Below are 17767 nucleotides of genomic sequence, written 5' to 3' on the forward strand. Positions count from 1 at the left end.
AATTAATTATAGACCGAGATCGACAGCTGCAGTCGCTTAAGTGCGGCCAGTATCCAGTAATCGGGAGATAGTGGGTTCGAGCCCCGCTGTCGGCAGCCCTGAAGATGGTTTCCCGTGGTTTCCTATTTTCACACGAGGCAAATGCTGGGACTGTACCTTCATTAAGGCCACGGCCTCTTCCTTCCAATTCCTAGGCCTTTCCTATCCCATCGTCGCCATAAGACCTATCTGTGTCGATGCGACGTAAAGCAAATGGTAAAACAAAAAAAAAAAAAAAAAATAATAATAATAACAATAGCAGGTATGGAACAAGATCTCTTTGGATCTTATAACGAAAAGAGCCAGCCAGCTCCTCACTCATCAATTATAAGTAAGCTTACAATTTTATGTGATTTTGAAGCTTGTGATTCTAAGCTATGGGACCAATAGTTTAAACATAAGGACGTGCATTGTCTGAGAGTTTTGTTAGAAGCTAATGACAGTATAAGTTATCTCTCAATCTGCCATGCCATCAGCAAATACGATGTAATGCCGGTACCGGTACCTGATTTTGTTTTATGACTTGATATCCGTATATCTGCAACATGGATGGGGATCGGTCTAGATGTTGATTTGAATGAAAATCTTTGGCTTTTAAGTTACCTTCAAGTAACGACATGTTCAGAAATTTTTGCTGGCAGAAGTATTTAATGGTTTTAGCTTTTCTAGTAAAATGAAACCTTCTTATACCCCCCCCCCCCCTGATGGCACTACAGCCCTAAAGGACCCTGGCCTACCAAACGACCACTGCTCAGCCCGAAGGCCTGCAGATTACGAGGTGACACATGGTCAGTGCAACAAATACTCTCTTCTGTTTTTCTTGGTTTTCTTAACCAGAGTCACCATCTTGCTGTAAGATAGCTCCTCAATTGTAATCACATAGGCTGAGTAGACCTCAAACCAACCCTGAGGTCTAGCTAAAAATCCCTGACCTGTCCGAGGCCTCCGGTTGAGAGACAGGGATGTTACGCCTAGACCACAGGTCCAGTTATTAATCTTAATGTTTGCCACCTCAGTAGGTAATAATAATGACGTGCGGCCTCCGGAGAGGCCTGGTGCAGGTCTTTTGATTTGACGACTGTAGGCGACCTACACGTTGTGATGAGGATGAAATAATGATGAAGACGGCACATACACCCAGTCCCCGTGCCAGGGGAAATTAACCAATTGTGGTTAAAATTCCCGACCCTGCCAGGAATCGAACCCGGGACCCCTGTGACCAAAGGCCAGAATGCTAACCATTTAGCCATGGAGCGTGACACGTCAGTAGGTAAATACCTTAATCAAATAGACTGTACGTTTGATTCATAACTTTACTGAGGATGTAATGAAGTAGGCTAAATTGAGTGGTTCATCCCAGCAAGAAAGACAATCTTAAATTTGATATACTCTGCCTTAGTCTTAATATTAGATGCTCCCTTACTTTGATAGGAGCTGTAAGCTTGTGTCCGGGAGTTAGTGGGTTCGAACCCCACTGTCAGCAGCCCTGAAGATGGTTTTCCGTTATTTCCCATTTTCACACAAGCAAATGCTGGGGCTGTACTTTCATTCAGGCCACGGCCGCTTCCTTCCCTCTCCTAGGCCTTTCCTATCCCATCGTAGCCATAATGCCATAAGACCTATCTGTGTCAGTGTGAAGTAAAGCAAATTAATTTTTTTTTTAAACTTTGATAGGAAAAAGAGGTTTGTGTTGTTTAATGTGATTGCCAGTATCATAATATCATACAACTTTATTATATACCTACTGAGCTCGATAGCTGCAGTCGCTTAAGTGCGGCCAGTATCCAGTAATCGGGAGATAGTGGGTTCGAGCCCCACTGTCGGCAGCCCTGAAGATGGTTTTCCATGGTTTCCCATTTTCACACCAGGCAAATGCTGGGGCTGTACCATAATTAAGGCCACGGCCACTTCCTTCCTTCCGTCCCTCCTTCCTTCCTTCCTTTCCTATCCCATCGTCGCCATAAGACCTATCTGTGTTGGTGCGACGTAAAACAAATAGCAAAAAAAAATATATATACCTTCAAGCATCTGTGATTAACTAAATGCCTCCACAATACTCTATTTGCAGCTAGCTCCATGGCTTTGTTCAGTTCCACAGCTCTTGTCATTAAAAATCAAATCTAACAATTGTTACGTTGGACTCCCTCTACTTCTTTTACCCTCCATGGGAATATCTATTATTCTCCTAGGTAATCTGTCTTCCTCCACTCGCCTCACATGACCCACCACAAAAGCCAGTTTATACATACAGCTTTGTCCGTCGAGTTTATTCTTAACTTAGCTTTTATCTCCTCATTCTGAGTACACTCCTGCATAGGATACTACCATCCTGGGATCCTAAATACTTGTAATGATCCATCTGTTTCAATTTTATATTCCCTACCTGGCATTCAATCCTCATAGGTTTCTTCCCTACTGACATCACTTTAGTCTTGGAAATGCTAATTTTCATATTCCCGCTGCATGTTTTTTCAAGCTGAAGAATATTAGACTGCAAGCTTTCAGCCTGCCATTAACACCAAGTCATCAGCATAGGTACTGGCATGATTATTTCGATTTAACGATAAACGCAACAAAAATGTTTTGAAGCGATTTTCAGATATCGTAATGAATCATATGATTCTGGTTAAGAAATTAGTGATTTTGTTCTTGAAAATTACAGCAAATTAAAGCTATAAGGCCAGTTTAAACAAAATTTACTTAATTTACAATAAGGGTGAAAATGCAGCGTAATTCATGGAAGATAACGAGCTTGAAATTGTATTTCTGTATTATGTGTGTAAAGGGAAACAGGAGACAGAATAAGGATTTCTGAATTCAACAGAAGTACCTGTTCATTTCAGTATTGTAGGAAATCCCTTAATCCATATTGGTTGAAAGATATGGCCATGTAGGTTGGAAGGGCAATTTGTTATGTAGCCTAATCTTGATTAGGGCTATATTGTAGTCCTCTTCAAGATAGTAATAATAATTTCATGTGGCTATTTCTTGTCGAGTGCAGCCCTTGTAAGGCAGACCCTCCAATAAGGGTGGGTGGAATCTGCCATGTGTAGGTAACTGCGTGTTATTGTGGTGGAGGATGGTGTTATGTGTGGTGTGTAAGTTGGGATATTGGGGACAGCACAAACACCCAGCCCCCGGGCCATTGGAATTAACCAATGAATGTTAAAATCCCCGACCTGGCCGGGAATCGAACCCAGGACCCTCTGAACCAAAGGCCAGTACGCTGACCATTCAGCCAACGAGTCGGACCTCTTCAATATTACATAAGGAATAATGAATGATTAATCAATATTGTTTTTCTTTATACAGGGACTCTTTTTTTATCTATTCAGGGGATTGTCGCTTGCCCAGTCGCCTGCGCTGCGAACCTCTCTCCTGCCAAGCTCTTTGCCATAATGCGGCCAGCGCTCGTCCGGTATTATGTATATACAAATGCTAACGTAATGAAAATGGCATTGGAACAACATACTCGACTAAACTGAACTTGTAAACTGAACCTTTCGCTGATAAAGCTCTCGGCAGACTGTGAAGGAGTGGAACTTGTTGTTGTATGTCCGGCGCTCACTTCTCGCTCCGTCAGCCAGCTGCACGCGCGCCTGTGTATCATTCTGCTAGCTTCGACGCGCAGCCCTCAGTGCGCGTGCCTGACCATCGAGTGTACTATAAATAGGAGCTCCCTTCCTGCTCAATCGCCCACTCGCCCCGGTGTCCAGCTCCAGAATACACCCTACGTCGAGCACGGAGGCTACTCCTCTTGAAAATGTGCTTCGACCAGGTGGACTGAATTTCTGGCAGTACGAGGTTTCACCTCTGGTCACCGCTCCCTTACCTGTTTCCGCTGCCTAAGTTCCGTAATTCTTTTACAAGCCATTTTCATTCCCTAAATTATGCAAGCTCCCTTAGTTTCGCTAGGTGGAATTTCTTCAATCAATTGAACTTGCTTTTTAGGAATTCAGGCACTTCAACAAACAAGGACTCTCATGAACATTTATGTTAGTGTGCCAGATAGTTCTCGACTATCAACGTGTCAATTCACAAAGACTATCTTTTCAAGATAGAAGTGTATATAAAGACTGCAAACCTGTACATATTGTATAAAGACAGACTTTTCTCAAGATTCAATATTCCTTTTTGCTTCAAAATAAATCTCGGTTATTTGTGTAAATATCATAAAGTGAAGCAATAAAAGTTGTGTTCTGTAAACTTCTACCTTGGTTACATCAACTCTATGGCGACGAGGTAAAAAAGCGACACTACAATTCATCGGCCCCAGTCGCCAACTCTATGGCGACGAGGTAAAAAAAGCAACAAACTACAATTCTTCGGTCCCAGTTGCCAACTCTATAGCGACGAGGTACACACGAAACCACCACTACAATTCAACGGGCCCAGTTGTCAACTCTACGGCGACGTGTTAAACAACAACGACACTCCAACCAGTTCTGACACACAGCTTACTTTACTCTTTCTTGCACGCATCTCGCAATGGCTACTGCGGAACAACTCGCTACGGTCTTCCAAGCCTTACAGCAGCAACAACAACAGTTTATGCAACAACAACAGGCAGCATTAATTCAGGCTATTCGAGCTATTTCTGTCTCTACACAGCCATCAGCTATTCCTCCGTTCTCTGCTTTTGATCCGCCTAAGGAAGAATGGTCAGTTTATTTAGCCCGCTTGCAACAGCATTTCATCTGCCATTCTGTCACAGATGATCAACGCCGCCGCGCACTATTTCTTAGTTCGGTTGGCAATGCTACGTGTGACTTACTACGTAAATTAAGTCCAGAAGAACACTTATCTGAGGTACCCTTCACGCAGCTCTTGGCCCGTCTCACGGAACACTATGCCAAAGCTCCTCACATAGTGGCTGCTCGCTATAAATTTTTTCAGAGCAGAAAGCAACCCCATCAGACACATACTGAATGGATAACTGAATTGCGTGGTCTAGCTAAACCCTGCCAGTTCATCTGCTCCAAGGACGGTTGTGGTTCATCCTACACTGATTCTCTCATTCGGGACATGATAATTTTACATACTCCTGAAGACAAAATACGTTTTGACGCTGTCAAGCAGAGTAACCCTTCTTTAGAAGACGTCCAGCGTATTGCTACAGTTTATGAGCTTACTACCAAGACTGCCGCAGCCATAGCTTCTCCACACGAAGTTGCACAAGTCTCGCCTCAGGCCCGCAAGTCCTCTGCTACAGTGAACCGTACGGATAAGGCGCTCTCCACCAAGCATTCTCGCCAGGTTCCCTCTCGTAATGCTACACGGAAGCCCAATTCTAAAAGCACCTCGAAACTCCTGCCTTCCTGCCGAGGTTGTTTCAAGCATCATGAACGTCGTGACTGTCGTTTTTTCAAAGCTACTTGTCAACGATGTAATAAACTTGGACACATTCAGACTGTCTGTCAAAGTTCGCTCCGCCCTGCTAAGACTACTGCCGCGCGCCGGAAGCATATACAGCCCCGCCAAGACATGGAAGTTGATCAGATCAATCTTATTCTTCCCACAAAGGATTCTCACAAAATCATCATTCCTCTATCATTCTCTGATCGATCTGTCGATTTTCAATTAGACACTGGATCACCTGTCTCTATTATTAACCTGACTACCTACCACAACTTAGGTTCACCTTCATGCTCTCCAGCTGACATCCAGCTCGTGACATTTAACAAGAAGAAAATTGACATGAAAGGTCAAATTAAGCTTCAGGCTAGTTATAAAGGAATTCAGAAGGCCATTCCTCTTCTCGTAGTTAACAACTACACTGCATCAAACATTATGGGCATGGATCTATTTAACTTATTTGGTTTCCAGATACATGACAACATTAACGTCGTATCTACATTGCATCCTACTTCTGACGTTACCGCTCTCCTAGCGCAGTTTCCTGAAGTCTTCGACTCTCAGCTCGGAACAGCCAAAGACTATACAGCTCACATACAGCTGAAATCCGGAGCTAAGCCTCGCTTCCTCAAGGCACGTCCAGTACCCCTAGCACTTCAAGACCAGGTCACGAAAGAATTAGAAAGATGGATACAAACTGGAATTGTTGTACCAGTTACTTCTAGTCAATGGGCTACTCCACTCGTGGTAATCAAGAAACCTGATGGTAATGTTCGACTTTGTGGCGATTTTCGATCTACAGTCAACGCACAACTCGACACAGATATCTTTCCTATTCCACGTCCAGAAGACTTATTCCGTCGTCTCTCTGGTGGACAATTCTTCTCTCGAGTTGATCTTAAAGAAGCATATCTCCAGCTACTTTTAGACGAAGAATCTAAGAAATTTCTCACTCTCAACACTCCTCTCGGACTGCTCCAGCTCCAGCGGCTCCCATTTGGTGTTTCATCCTCAGCGGCTATTTTTCAGCGCTATTTGGCTCAACTCACCGCCTCCATTCCCGGTTGTGCTAACTACCTGGATGATATTATTGTTACTGGAAAAGATCATCAGGAACATCTCACCAATCTACGCCTCCTTCTCCAGAAATTGAAAGACAATGGCCTACGAGCGAATCTCGCTAAATGTACCTTCTTTCAACCTCAAGTCCACTACCTAGGACATATACTTGATAAGAATGGAATTCGTCCTAGTACACAGAATGTCTCAGCGATAGTAAACATGCCAGCACCTCAGAACCTCAAGCAGCTTCAGTCCTTCATAGGCAAAGCGAACTATTATAATAAGTTCATTCCACGCTTCGCTACAGTGGCAGCTCCATTAAACGCTCTACGTAAAAAAGGTGTTAAGTTTCAGTGGACTCCGCAATGCCAACAGGCATGGAAAACAATCAACCTTGGTTACAACACTTGTGGCACTGAGAAGTGCATCACGGTAAAGTGCTTGTTGGGAGACAGGCTCACAGTGCGGGCGACCATGCGAGTGGCAATCCCCTGAAAAGATCAAAGAATGTCCCTGTATATCTCTCTTTCACATAAATAATTTACAAATCTCATGAATAAGACTTTTTATGAACAATTTTAGAAAATTATTGCAGCAAAATTCAAGCGATGGGTCAAGACCTATTTTGCAAAATAATGCAAAAAATTGTTTTGCAGATAAATTAATGCAAAAATGTCATGGCTCTAAGCATAGGCCATACTGTATACTACATTTCTGCCCCACTGAATCCCTCCTTTAATTTCAGTAAATGTATGGCTACCCTGTAGTCCCATTTCCTGATACAAGGTTGAGGATGAGCCGAGATGAAATAATTTGGCTTGCTTTTACAGCCGGAAACACTTCCTGACACCAGTCTCGGTTAAGAAGCTAATGAAGATTAAATGAATGATGGTGAATGAACTTGAGTAAGGAAGGCTGTTGCCTATGAATAGGAACTCATTTAAGAATGGCAGGAGGGCTGGTACGTGGTTAAAATGGTACGTATAGCTCACCTCCCTTAGAGGTGTGCATGAAAGGAGCTGCACCACCTTCGAACAAGAACACGAATTTACTTTATCCCATAATTACCCATTATGGCAAAGATCTCTTCTCTTGGTACTTTGTCATCTGTCTTCTCTTGATCTACGAAACATAACAAGTCTATTCCATTTGTAGCATTTTTTAATTACGGTACTTAACATGTACCCAAAATCATTTCCTTCTTCCTTCCCTGCTGCTTGACCAAGGACTTTCCAGCTTATTACCAATATATTTCCACGATTTCTTCTTGGACTCTACAAGGATTTGTTTCTTTCACCTATGTACAATTCCCTGTCTTCATCAGTTCTTATTTGGAGCCATTTTTGATACAACTAACTTTTAAAGGTTGCATGCTACCCTGGATTCATAATTCCAACAAGATATTCACTTTTTCTCATCTTTACATACAATAATTGTTCCTAGGCATTGCCTTGCTGTTTCTACTACAGCATTGCTGCATGCCACCCATTCTCTTTTTGTATCCTGATCCTGTTGATTTTCTATTCTATGGAACTTATGGCTAGTCATATTCATGCATGCCACCCATTCTCTTTTTGTATCCTGATCCTGTTGATTTTCTATTCTATGGAACTTATGGCTAGTCATATTCATATACTTCTGTCTAATTTCCTCTTCCTGGAGATTCTGTACCCTTGTTCATCTGCAGACAGACTTCAATTATTAAATCCTTGGCCTAGAAGGAAATGAAATATGAATAGTATAAGTAAAAAAGTAATGTTAATTAAAAGATGAAGTACGATCATGGCAATGTTTCAGAGTCATGGGTAATTAGACACCATGGAAGGATCTGAGATTCAAAATGTTGGCTTTATTGCAGTAAATTGCCCCTCCCCCCGCTCAACGTCCTGACGTATTTTAATTACTTTTTTATTTTTAAATTAGTTTGTTTTAAGCATAACAAAGTTACTATTTTAACATTTGTTTTTTTGTTTTTTTTTGAGAAGAAGAAAATCCTATGCAATTTCACCTAAGCAGTGTTATGTACATATCATCGAAACATGCTTTACAAATAATTAAATTGCTTAAGGCAAATATATAGTATCAAACAGATGGAAATGTACTTTTCTTGATTTAATGTTGGCTTTATGTTGGAGGGTCCCAGAATCTAGAGAAACCAAATCTGCGAAATTGGAAGAAACCTTATAATTTTTAGTTGCACAGACTATTAAATCATTTGTCCTGTGCAGAAATTGTATACTTGATCAGAACTAGGCAGGATGATAGACTTTACAAATAAGCAGCATTGAGAGTTTTTAAAGGACAACTGTGTAACGGAGCTCATTAGATATTCACCTCCTTTGCTCAAGTTTGCAGAATTGATAATTTAATGCAGGTCATGATCCTCCATCTTTTCATCTTCATACAACGCACCACACTACTAACCACCACAGAAACACATAATAATGAATACATCCCTCAATATAAGGTTGGTGTGAGGAAGGGCGTCCCACCAAAAATAGGCCAACTATATGAAAGTGCCAACCTCAATAAATGGGGGAAAAGGTTGAGAAAATGATGACTCTTCCTGGCCTTTTCTGCAGTTTATTGGGATCAGCATGAATATATAATGTATGTGAGGGTGCTTATAAATGTGAGAGACTCATAACAGTTGGTATAAGGACATGTTAAGTAAGCTCTTCAGGACAGCCTGGCTGATTGGCTCAGATGGTCAAGGTGCTGGCCTTCTGAGCTGAAATTGGCTGGTTCATCTCTGACTCAGTCCGGTGATTTTTGCCTGTGCTCAAATATGCCATCTTTGTCTTGATAGAGTCACTGGCAATTGAAGGATCTGCTGTAGGGTACAGTTCCGGCACCTCGCCGTCTGCAAAAACCACTAAAGTAGTTGGTATTGGGCCTTTAGACCAATAACATTTTTTTCTTTATGATCTGCTTTACGTCGTACCGACACAGATAGATCTTATTGCAGTGATGGGATAGGGATGGTTAGGAATGTGAAGGAAGCACCATGGCCTTAATGAAGGTACAGCCTGGTGTGAAAATGGGAAATCATGGAAAACCATCTTCAGGGCTGTCGACAGTGGGGTTTGAACCCACTAGCTTCCAAGTGCAAGCTGTTAGCTACATGACCCAAACTGCACAGCCATTTGCTCGATATTATTATTGTTATTATTATTATTATTATTATTATTATTATTATTATTATTATCAGGACAAAATTCCAACATATCATTGTCCATTAAAAATCCGGGTGCTAGTTATATGCAGCACGGTAGTAACTCCAACTTGTTTAGAATGAAAATATATTTTAAAAACAATAAATACTTGCAGTTTCATATAACTGGTTGTGTATTGTTATATTTCTTAACTTATTATTGAATGTTAACAAAAGCATTAAAGGTTATTCAATTTTTGATCGAATACACTCCCTTGCCTTTTTTGCTTCCTCTGCATGAATCAGGCTATCCAGCCACAGCTTACCTTCAGTTACGCATCCCAAATACCCTGCTTTCTTGCTATTTCATATGCTTGAAATAGTATAATTTAATGTGAAATACCCTATCATCACCTAGATGTTTCATGTACTGAAGCAGTTCATTTTCAACGTCAGGAAACTTTCCAATTTCCAGCCTCTGGAATGCCTTTCTGATTTGGTGTTTTCAAGAGGAATTTTCTGTTTTCATCAGTAAGCGTACATTAAACTACCTTACATTGAATTCTCGGTCTGCAGCATCATTAACATATTTCTCCATATATTGAATCACTTACATGTTAAAACTTGGCGTAAAACTTCAACACTTCTCCATACCTCACCTATAAGTGAAGTCATGCTGGGAAGCAAATTACGGTATCATAATACAGTGTAACAGTATCACATTCCATATTATACCAACACATGGGCACAATGGCAAGATATACACGAGTAAATACAATAGTAAAATAATATAAAACCAGCCTGTATTTGCAAATCTTGCAAATAGATGTTACCAATGTGACATGGTCAACAATTTTATCTGTCTATGCAAACAGACTGCTCATACAAGGTCCGACCCTAGAGGCATGCTCTGTTAGTCATCGTCTGTTTCCAGTTAGGAAAATCAGTCGAGCAGAGGTCAGTGACATATGAAAGTGTTCAAATGCAACAACTGGAATAAAACTGCCCTAGTAACAGGCTGGTGTTCCAATTTGGGATACCAAAGACATACCATTGTTCTATCATTGGATAAGATGAGTGTTTTAAACAAAATGTTCAGATTCCATTGTCTCTGAAACCATCCTCAAAAATTACCATTTGACACCTGTAGGCGACCTGCGTGTCGTGATGAGGATGAAATGATGATGAAGACAACACATACGCCCAGCCCCTGTGCCATTGGAATTAACCAATTAAGGTTAAAATCCCCGACCCAGCCGGGAATTGAATCCGGGACCCTCTGAACCGAAGTCCAGTACGCTGACCATTCAGCCAATGAGTCGGACAGCTATGACTGATGCTGTATAGAGACATGTCACTCACAGTTTGGATATGATCTTGATGAACCATTTGTCCCAACTCAGGCCTTGGGGATGGGGTTGTTAATAGCCTGGTAACTTTGTTGCTAGCTTCTCACCAAGGTAGCCACAATCTGAATTCCTGCCAGTGCATGTTGGATTCTTGAAATGAAAAGTCACATCCTTGTGTTTCAGATTCCATGCAAAACTGGATGTCCCTTTGCTATGATCACAATATCATGTAAAATTACAAGCTTGATTGTTTGCTTTCATCCCACCTCACAAACCTTGTCTATTGCTTTATACAGGGAGTATAATTTAAGACTTCATAGCGGTGTACCGAGGCATATGAGTGCAGAGAAACGGTGACAGTGAGCGCAGTGTCCGCAGTGGTGAGCAGGCGCAATCGTCTCAAAGAAGCGGCATGCATATGCCTCTAGAAATTAAATTAAACTAAACTTGCCAGCTATATAAATGCTCAGGACAAATAAGTAAATGAATAAATGTAAAATAAATAAATAAATAAAGTAAACAAATAAACTAATAAATTAAACTGAACTGACCACTGAATGAGTCCAGTAAGATCGTAAATGTAATGCTTTTGTTGAAATACGTCTTGGAGAATGTTTTCAGAGCTACTCTCCGATGCGACTTATATGGACTGATTTGCAGTCTTGCCTACAAACCTCTCCTGTATGAGAGCTGTTCTCCTTTACTGTTTTTTCTTATTAGTTACGGAACCAGTACTACGCTACTTGTGAATGAGTTGATGCACATAACGTTTGATGGTACTGTTGAAACGAGAAACTGTCTGCGGAATTTTTGAAGGCACCTTTTAACTGGTTTCTTTTTCTTGTGAAAATAATGCTCGAGCAAACGTGTTATCTGTATTCTGTACTTAACCATCGCAATAATAACCTCCAAACACATCTTAAAAGTCCAGCGACCTGCTGCGTCAACTATCAAGACTTCTTATCACGCCAAACTTGACACAAGCCACATGGTGAAGTGTGAAGTCTTGAATTATACTCCCTATATAACTTAGTATTTATTTCAAACATTGCAATGCTATATGTTATGTTTTACTCATAAAATTGCTGTAAAAATTTCCAGTCTTTCATGCATTATTGCCTAACTTGTGGCAGAACATTTTGTTCTAAATCGTTGTTCATATTGAGATATTTTCTGTTTGCCACTAGCTGTCTGCACTAAGTGAATCAACTACATGATAGGATGATAGGCCTATAGGTTGTGTAGCTGTAAGCTTATATTCAGGAAATAGTGGGTTCGAACCCCACTGGTGGCAGCCTTGAAGATTTTTCCATGGTTTCACATTTTCCCACAACACAAATGCTGGTACTGTATCTTAATTAAAGCTACAATCACTTCCTTCGCAGGCTCAGTCCTAACTATCCCATCCTATCTCATCATCACCATAGGACCTGTCTGTGTTCGTGAAAAACAAAAATAAAACAAACTATCACCTTCAAGGTCTTCCCCAGCATCTGTAACTCTCTGTGGCTCATCTCATTAGTCCCAGATCTCTCACATTGGTTTGAGTGTTGCATGCAGGCATGACAACATCACAGAATATGAGATCCATAGTACTAAAAAAAAAAATTGCATATTACAATTTCACACAGTATATGTCGTGGTACCTCAAACATGTTTACAGTATGCATTGTAGGCCAGTGTCTGAGACACATTAAATCCATATCAGGGTTGTTAATTATCCAATAGGAGGCATTTGTTGTATCGGTCAGTTTAACAGACTTGTATGATCTGTGGTATATAGACAATACATTTAAGACTGAGGTAAATGTACCCACTTTTGCTACTGACCGCATTTGATTTGTGACATTGCTGCAAGAAAGATAGTGACGAGTGCATGTCGCCACACCTGTTGGAATGGGTCAAAGTGTTGTTTCCAGAGTATGGAAGTTCAGGGAAGCAAGCAGTTGCTGATCAACAACGGACGGATCATCCATACAAAACAGCATGCAGGGATGATCGGTATTTGTTGTTTTCAGTTGGCAGTAAAAGTGAGCCTACGATGTACTGAAAGCATGGGTTTGTTTTGTATCAATGGGGAAGACATAAAAGAAACAGAATGTTACACAAACCTGGAAATGAATAAATTAACATGGGTTAAGAATAATAAAATTACTTTCATAAACAAAAGTAAAATTCTAATGTTTGTGAGGAGAAAGCAACGAGAAGAAAAGGATATAAATACTGTATTTAACTCAATAATAGTTCCTTGGAGAAAGTCAACAGGCTGCAATATCGGGATGATATATGACCGTAAACTTTAAGCATCCTGTATATAATGTAGTTCAGAAAATGAACAAAATTAATTCATGTTCTGTTAAAATCAGGAAAAATATATAGGGAACGTAAACATGAGGCTTTTAAGGAGCAATCTACATTTGCTGTTGTACATTGCACCCATATAGATAGGAACAGTGGAGCAGAAGTGCATCTGAAAAATATATGCAGTTGTGCAAAGGCTTAGTAACATCAGTGTCAAGAAGGATTATTAAGTGTGTGTCCTAATGGCAATGACTCTTATTGTTATTAAAACAGATGTGACTGTGCAATTATTCAAGACTTTAAAGGAAAAGTATTTTGTCAGACCTTGAAACGAGAATAGAATACAGCAGAAAATATCACAACCGTTGAGGTCAACAAATCTAAACATTACACCCTACAAGTATTTAAGCAAGGATGGTGTGGGAATTGGTTCAGGTGTAGCTTCATTTTTGGAGAATATACCAGTTCATCAGTGGCAGCGAAGGAAAGGATGAAGTGATGAGGAGAGTGCACATCTGTGTGAAAATGTGAGTGTATGAACATGCAAAGATTGTCCTTCTCCGTTTCTTGTTTCTGTGTTTGTTCATGTCTCCTCTCTCTATTGCTTCCTTCTCCGATACTCACCTATCATTGTGTTTATCCTATTATGTGTTCCTATTTATGTTCCTGTATTACTATATATGACTTAATTCCTGATATAAGATTTTTATTTAAGCGCTTGCTTCTGCACTACGTACAGTATAAAATCAGTAATGCAGTAAAGTAGATGATGCACTTGCAAACATATATGGTAAATACATTCATATTCTACTCTATATCAATCCCGGATGCTACAGGTCACAGGTATGCTGAACTCCTTCAAGACTGTAGATAAATTAATAGGTTAAAGAATAACATGTTTACTGGTCTAGCCTGTTTGGTCCCGTCCGTAGTTTACTGGCTTGGTAATCTTGATGATTTTAGGTAGGATTTTTAAAAGATAAGTACATAGCAGCAAGAAGAGCCTGTGGTTTTAAACCCCCCACCGAACCCTAAATTGAGTCTGGTTGCTCTGTCAACTCCACATACATGGGAAGATGGCATTGAAAAGAATTTTTGAAAGATACATTCTGTCTGAACTATTTCATGTAGGACAATGCCACACTTCACTAGGCAAGTAATCCTGGAACAGTCATGCTGAATTGTGGAATAGTTAACACTCTTGAGCACTTCTGCAGTCACCTACCATCTTATTACAGCTGCTTAAGACACACTGTGTTTAGTGTTGTGTAATCTGGACTGCTAGATTTCAAGTAATTTAGGAAGTACTGGGTAATAGGATAGTTTCAAACTGAAATAGTATTGTGCAAACCAAATTTTGACATGCATTGCATGTAAGCTTTGGGAAACCATTCTTTCTGATTATATTAGACATGTTTGCGAAATTAATAACTGGTTCGAAAGAAGGCAGCTCGGGTTTAGGAAAGGTTATTCCACTGAAGCTCAACTTGTAGGATTGAAGCAAGATATAGCAGATATCCTGGATTCAGGAGGTCAAAAGGACTATATCGCAATTGACCTATCTAAGGCATTTGATAGGGTAGATCATGGGAGACTACTGGTAAAAATGAGTGCAATTGGACTGGACAAAAGAGTGAGTGAATGGGTGGCTATATTTCTAGAAAGTAGAACTCAGAGAATTATAGTAGGTGAATCATTATCTGACCCTTTAATAATTAAGAGAGGAATTCCTCAAGACAGTATTACTGGACCTTTATATTTTCTTACATATGTATCAACTAGCAATAACCTGCGGCTTTGCTCGCGTGGATTTTGTAATTTGATCAAAGTAATCGTTCCTCAGCATTTACTAAGACATTATTTAAAAATTCCTAAAGTATAAAAACTCACCCAAAAATTGAGTTTCATTTACCCCAGAAATTCTTTGTAAACCATGTTTGTGGTATTACCTTTTGGGGCTAAGACGACCATGCAACATCGAAATGTACATGTAAGAAAGTCTTCTCTCAAGTTGAAAAAATAAATACGCGTTTCTTTATTTTTAAAGAAGATTCCAATTACCTATTCCCACATCTGTAACATCTTCAGTTTTTGAGATATACATAAGTATCCCCATAAAAAGAATTCAAGCCCTTGATCAGTCCTTCCCCCACCCTCACCCCCATCTAAGTGTATTCTCCGAAAACAAAAATACATGTTTCTTTATTTTTAAAGGAGATTCCAAATACCAATTTTCATGTCTGTAACATCTTCAGTTTTTAAGATATAAGTATCCTCATAAAAAATAATTCAACTAATTTTCACTTCTTTTCACCACCTGTTAAGTGCCTTCTCTGGAAACAAAAAGGTACAGATTCCTGTATTTTAAAAGGACTTTCCAAATACCAAGTTTCTTGTCTGTAACATGTTAAGTTTTTGACATATAATGTGGATATACCGGTACTCATTTAAAAAATTCACATGCTTTTCCAATTCTTTTCAGCCCCTTAACAGGATTTTCTGAAAACAAAAAAAGAATGTGTTTCATTATTTTTAAAGGAGATTCCAAATATCAGTTTTCATGCCTGTACACCTGCAGCACCTTCAGTTTTTGAGATAAATGTATACTTTACTTATTTTCAACCCCACACCCCTTACGTTGATTTTCCGAAGAAAAAAAACCAACACAAATGCACGTTTCTTTATTTTTAAAGGTGAATCCAAATACTAATTTTCACGTCTGTTACATCTTTAGTTTTTGAGATATAAGTATCCTCGTGAAAAGAATTCAACTCCTTTTTCACTCCACCCCGCCCGTTAAGTTGGTTCCCCCCACCCCCACCCAAAAAATGCGTTTTTCTTTATTTTTAAAGGAGATTACAAATACCAATTTCCACGTCTGTAACCTCCAGTTTTCAGATATAAGTTTCTCCAGAAAAAGAATTCAGTTTTTTTACTTCCTTTCACACTCCCCACTCATGTGAATTTTCCAGAAACAAACAGTACCCGTTTCTTTATAAGAGCTCCAATTCCAATTATCTCGACACTAACATGTCCAGTTTTTGAGATAAATATGTATTCTCGTAAAAGGAATTCATCTCCTTTTTCATCCCCCTACCCCCACCAAGTTGATTCCCCCACCAAATACCAGTTTTCATGTTTGTAACATCTTTAGATTTTATGGTGTATACTGTATATATAGCCAACGGCCGTAGCTGTGTTGAAACACCGGATCTCGTGAGATCTCCGAAGTTAAGCAACATTGGGCGTGGTCAGGAGTTGGATGGGTTGCCGCGCACTGTTGGTGGGGGGTAAGGGAATGGAGGAGCGGAAAGGAACTGGTCACCCTACCGCACGTAAACTCCGGCTCAGGAACACCTCTGCGGAGGTTCGGACCTGCCTTCGGGCAGAATAACCCTTACCTACTGTATATATACATTCTCATACAAATAATTCAACTAATTTTTCATTTCTTTCACCTCCTCCCCCCTCGTTAAGGGTTTTTTCTGAAAACCAAAGAATACGTGTTTCCTTATTTTTAAAGGAGATTCCAAATACCAATTTTCACATCTGCAACATGTTAAAGTTTTTGATATATACTGTAGATTAGCTCATTTTAAAAATTCACCCCCTTTTTCAGTTCCCCTTAAGTGGATTTTCCAAAAAAAAAATATTTGTGTTTCTTTACTTTTACAGGAAGTTCCAAATGCCAGTTTTCAAATCTGTAATATGTTACGTGTGTAGGTTAATTTGCAGATATAGTCTTTTTAAAAATTCACCCCATTTGTCACTCCTGTTCACCCCCTATTAGAATAGAATAGAATAGAATAGAATAGAATAGAATTTTATTGTCATTAGGCAACTGGCAATTGCAATGGACAGAGTCATAGGTGCATAGTTACAAAATATTACAAGTATCTCATTAAGCACAGTAAATAAATACAACTATATACACAAGAGTTAAAATAAACATAACACTATTCGTCCAAAAGAGTGATAAATAATTACTAATTTACCAACGTGTTAGGATGGCGTTGGCCGTTATTACCCACCTTGAAACGGTGTTATTTTTCCTTCAAATTCGGATACTGAGTAGAAGCTATTGGACATCAACCAATTTTTAAGGGTTCTTTTGAAGTTACATAAGGGCATACATATCCTTTACATGAGCAGGTAGTTTGTTGAATAATTTAATGCCATTATACCTATAGTTTTCTTGTGTTTTCCTCAGCCTAACATGTGGTAAATTTAAATCGTTCCTATATCTTGTGCCATATGAGTGTACATTTCTGCGAGTTGTTAGGTCAAGGAGATTTTCTTTAGTATTGAGTATACTGTGATGAATGTATAATGAGGGAAGAGTCATAATTGCAAGGTCTTGGAACATAGGTCTACATGACTCCCTTGTGGCCTTACCTTTAATACATCTTATTGCCTTCTTTTGCCACTTGAACACATCTTGAGCCCTTGTTGAGTTACCCCATAACATGGTACCATATGATAAGTGTGAGTGAAAGAAGGCATAGTA

The 17767-nt window shown here is 39.7% G+C and overlaps 1 protein-coding gene across 1 annotated transcript in view; it reads left to right on the forward strand.

The window, feature by feature from the left end:
- The window catches only part of LOC136863946 (cytosolic 10-formyltetrahydrofolate dehydrogenase), a 234936-nt gene that overhangs the window by 589 nt on the left and 216580 nt on the right, over positions 1–17767 (forward strand). The window lies entirely within an intron of this gene.

This window comes from Anabrus simplex, chromosome 2 (assembly GCF_040414725.1).
Source record: "Anabrus simplex isolate iqAnaSimp1 chromosome 2, ASM4041472v1, whole genome shotgun sequence".
Classification (NCBI taxonomy): domain Eukaryota; kingdom Metazoa; phylum Arthropoda; class Insecta; order Orthoptera; family Tettigoniidae; genus Anabrus; species Anabrus simplex.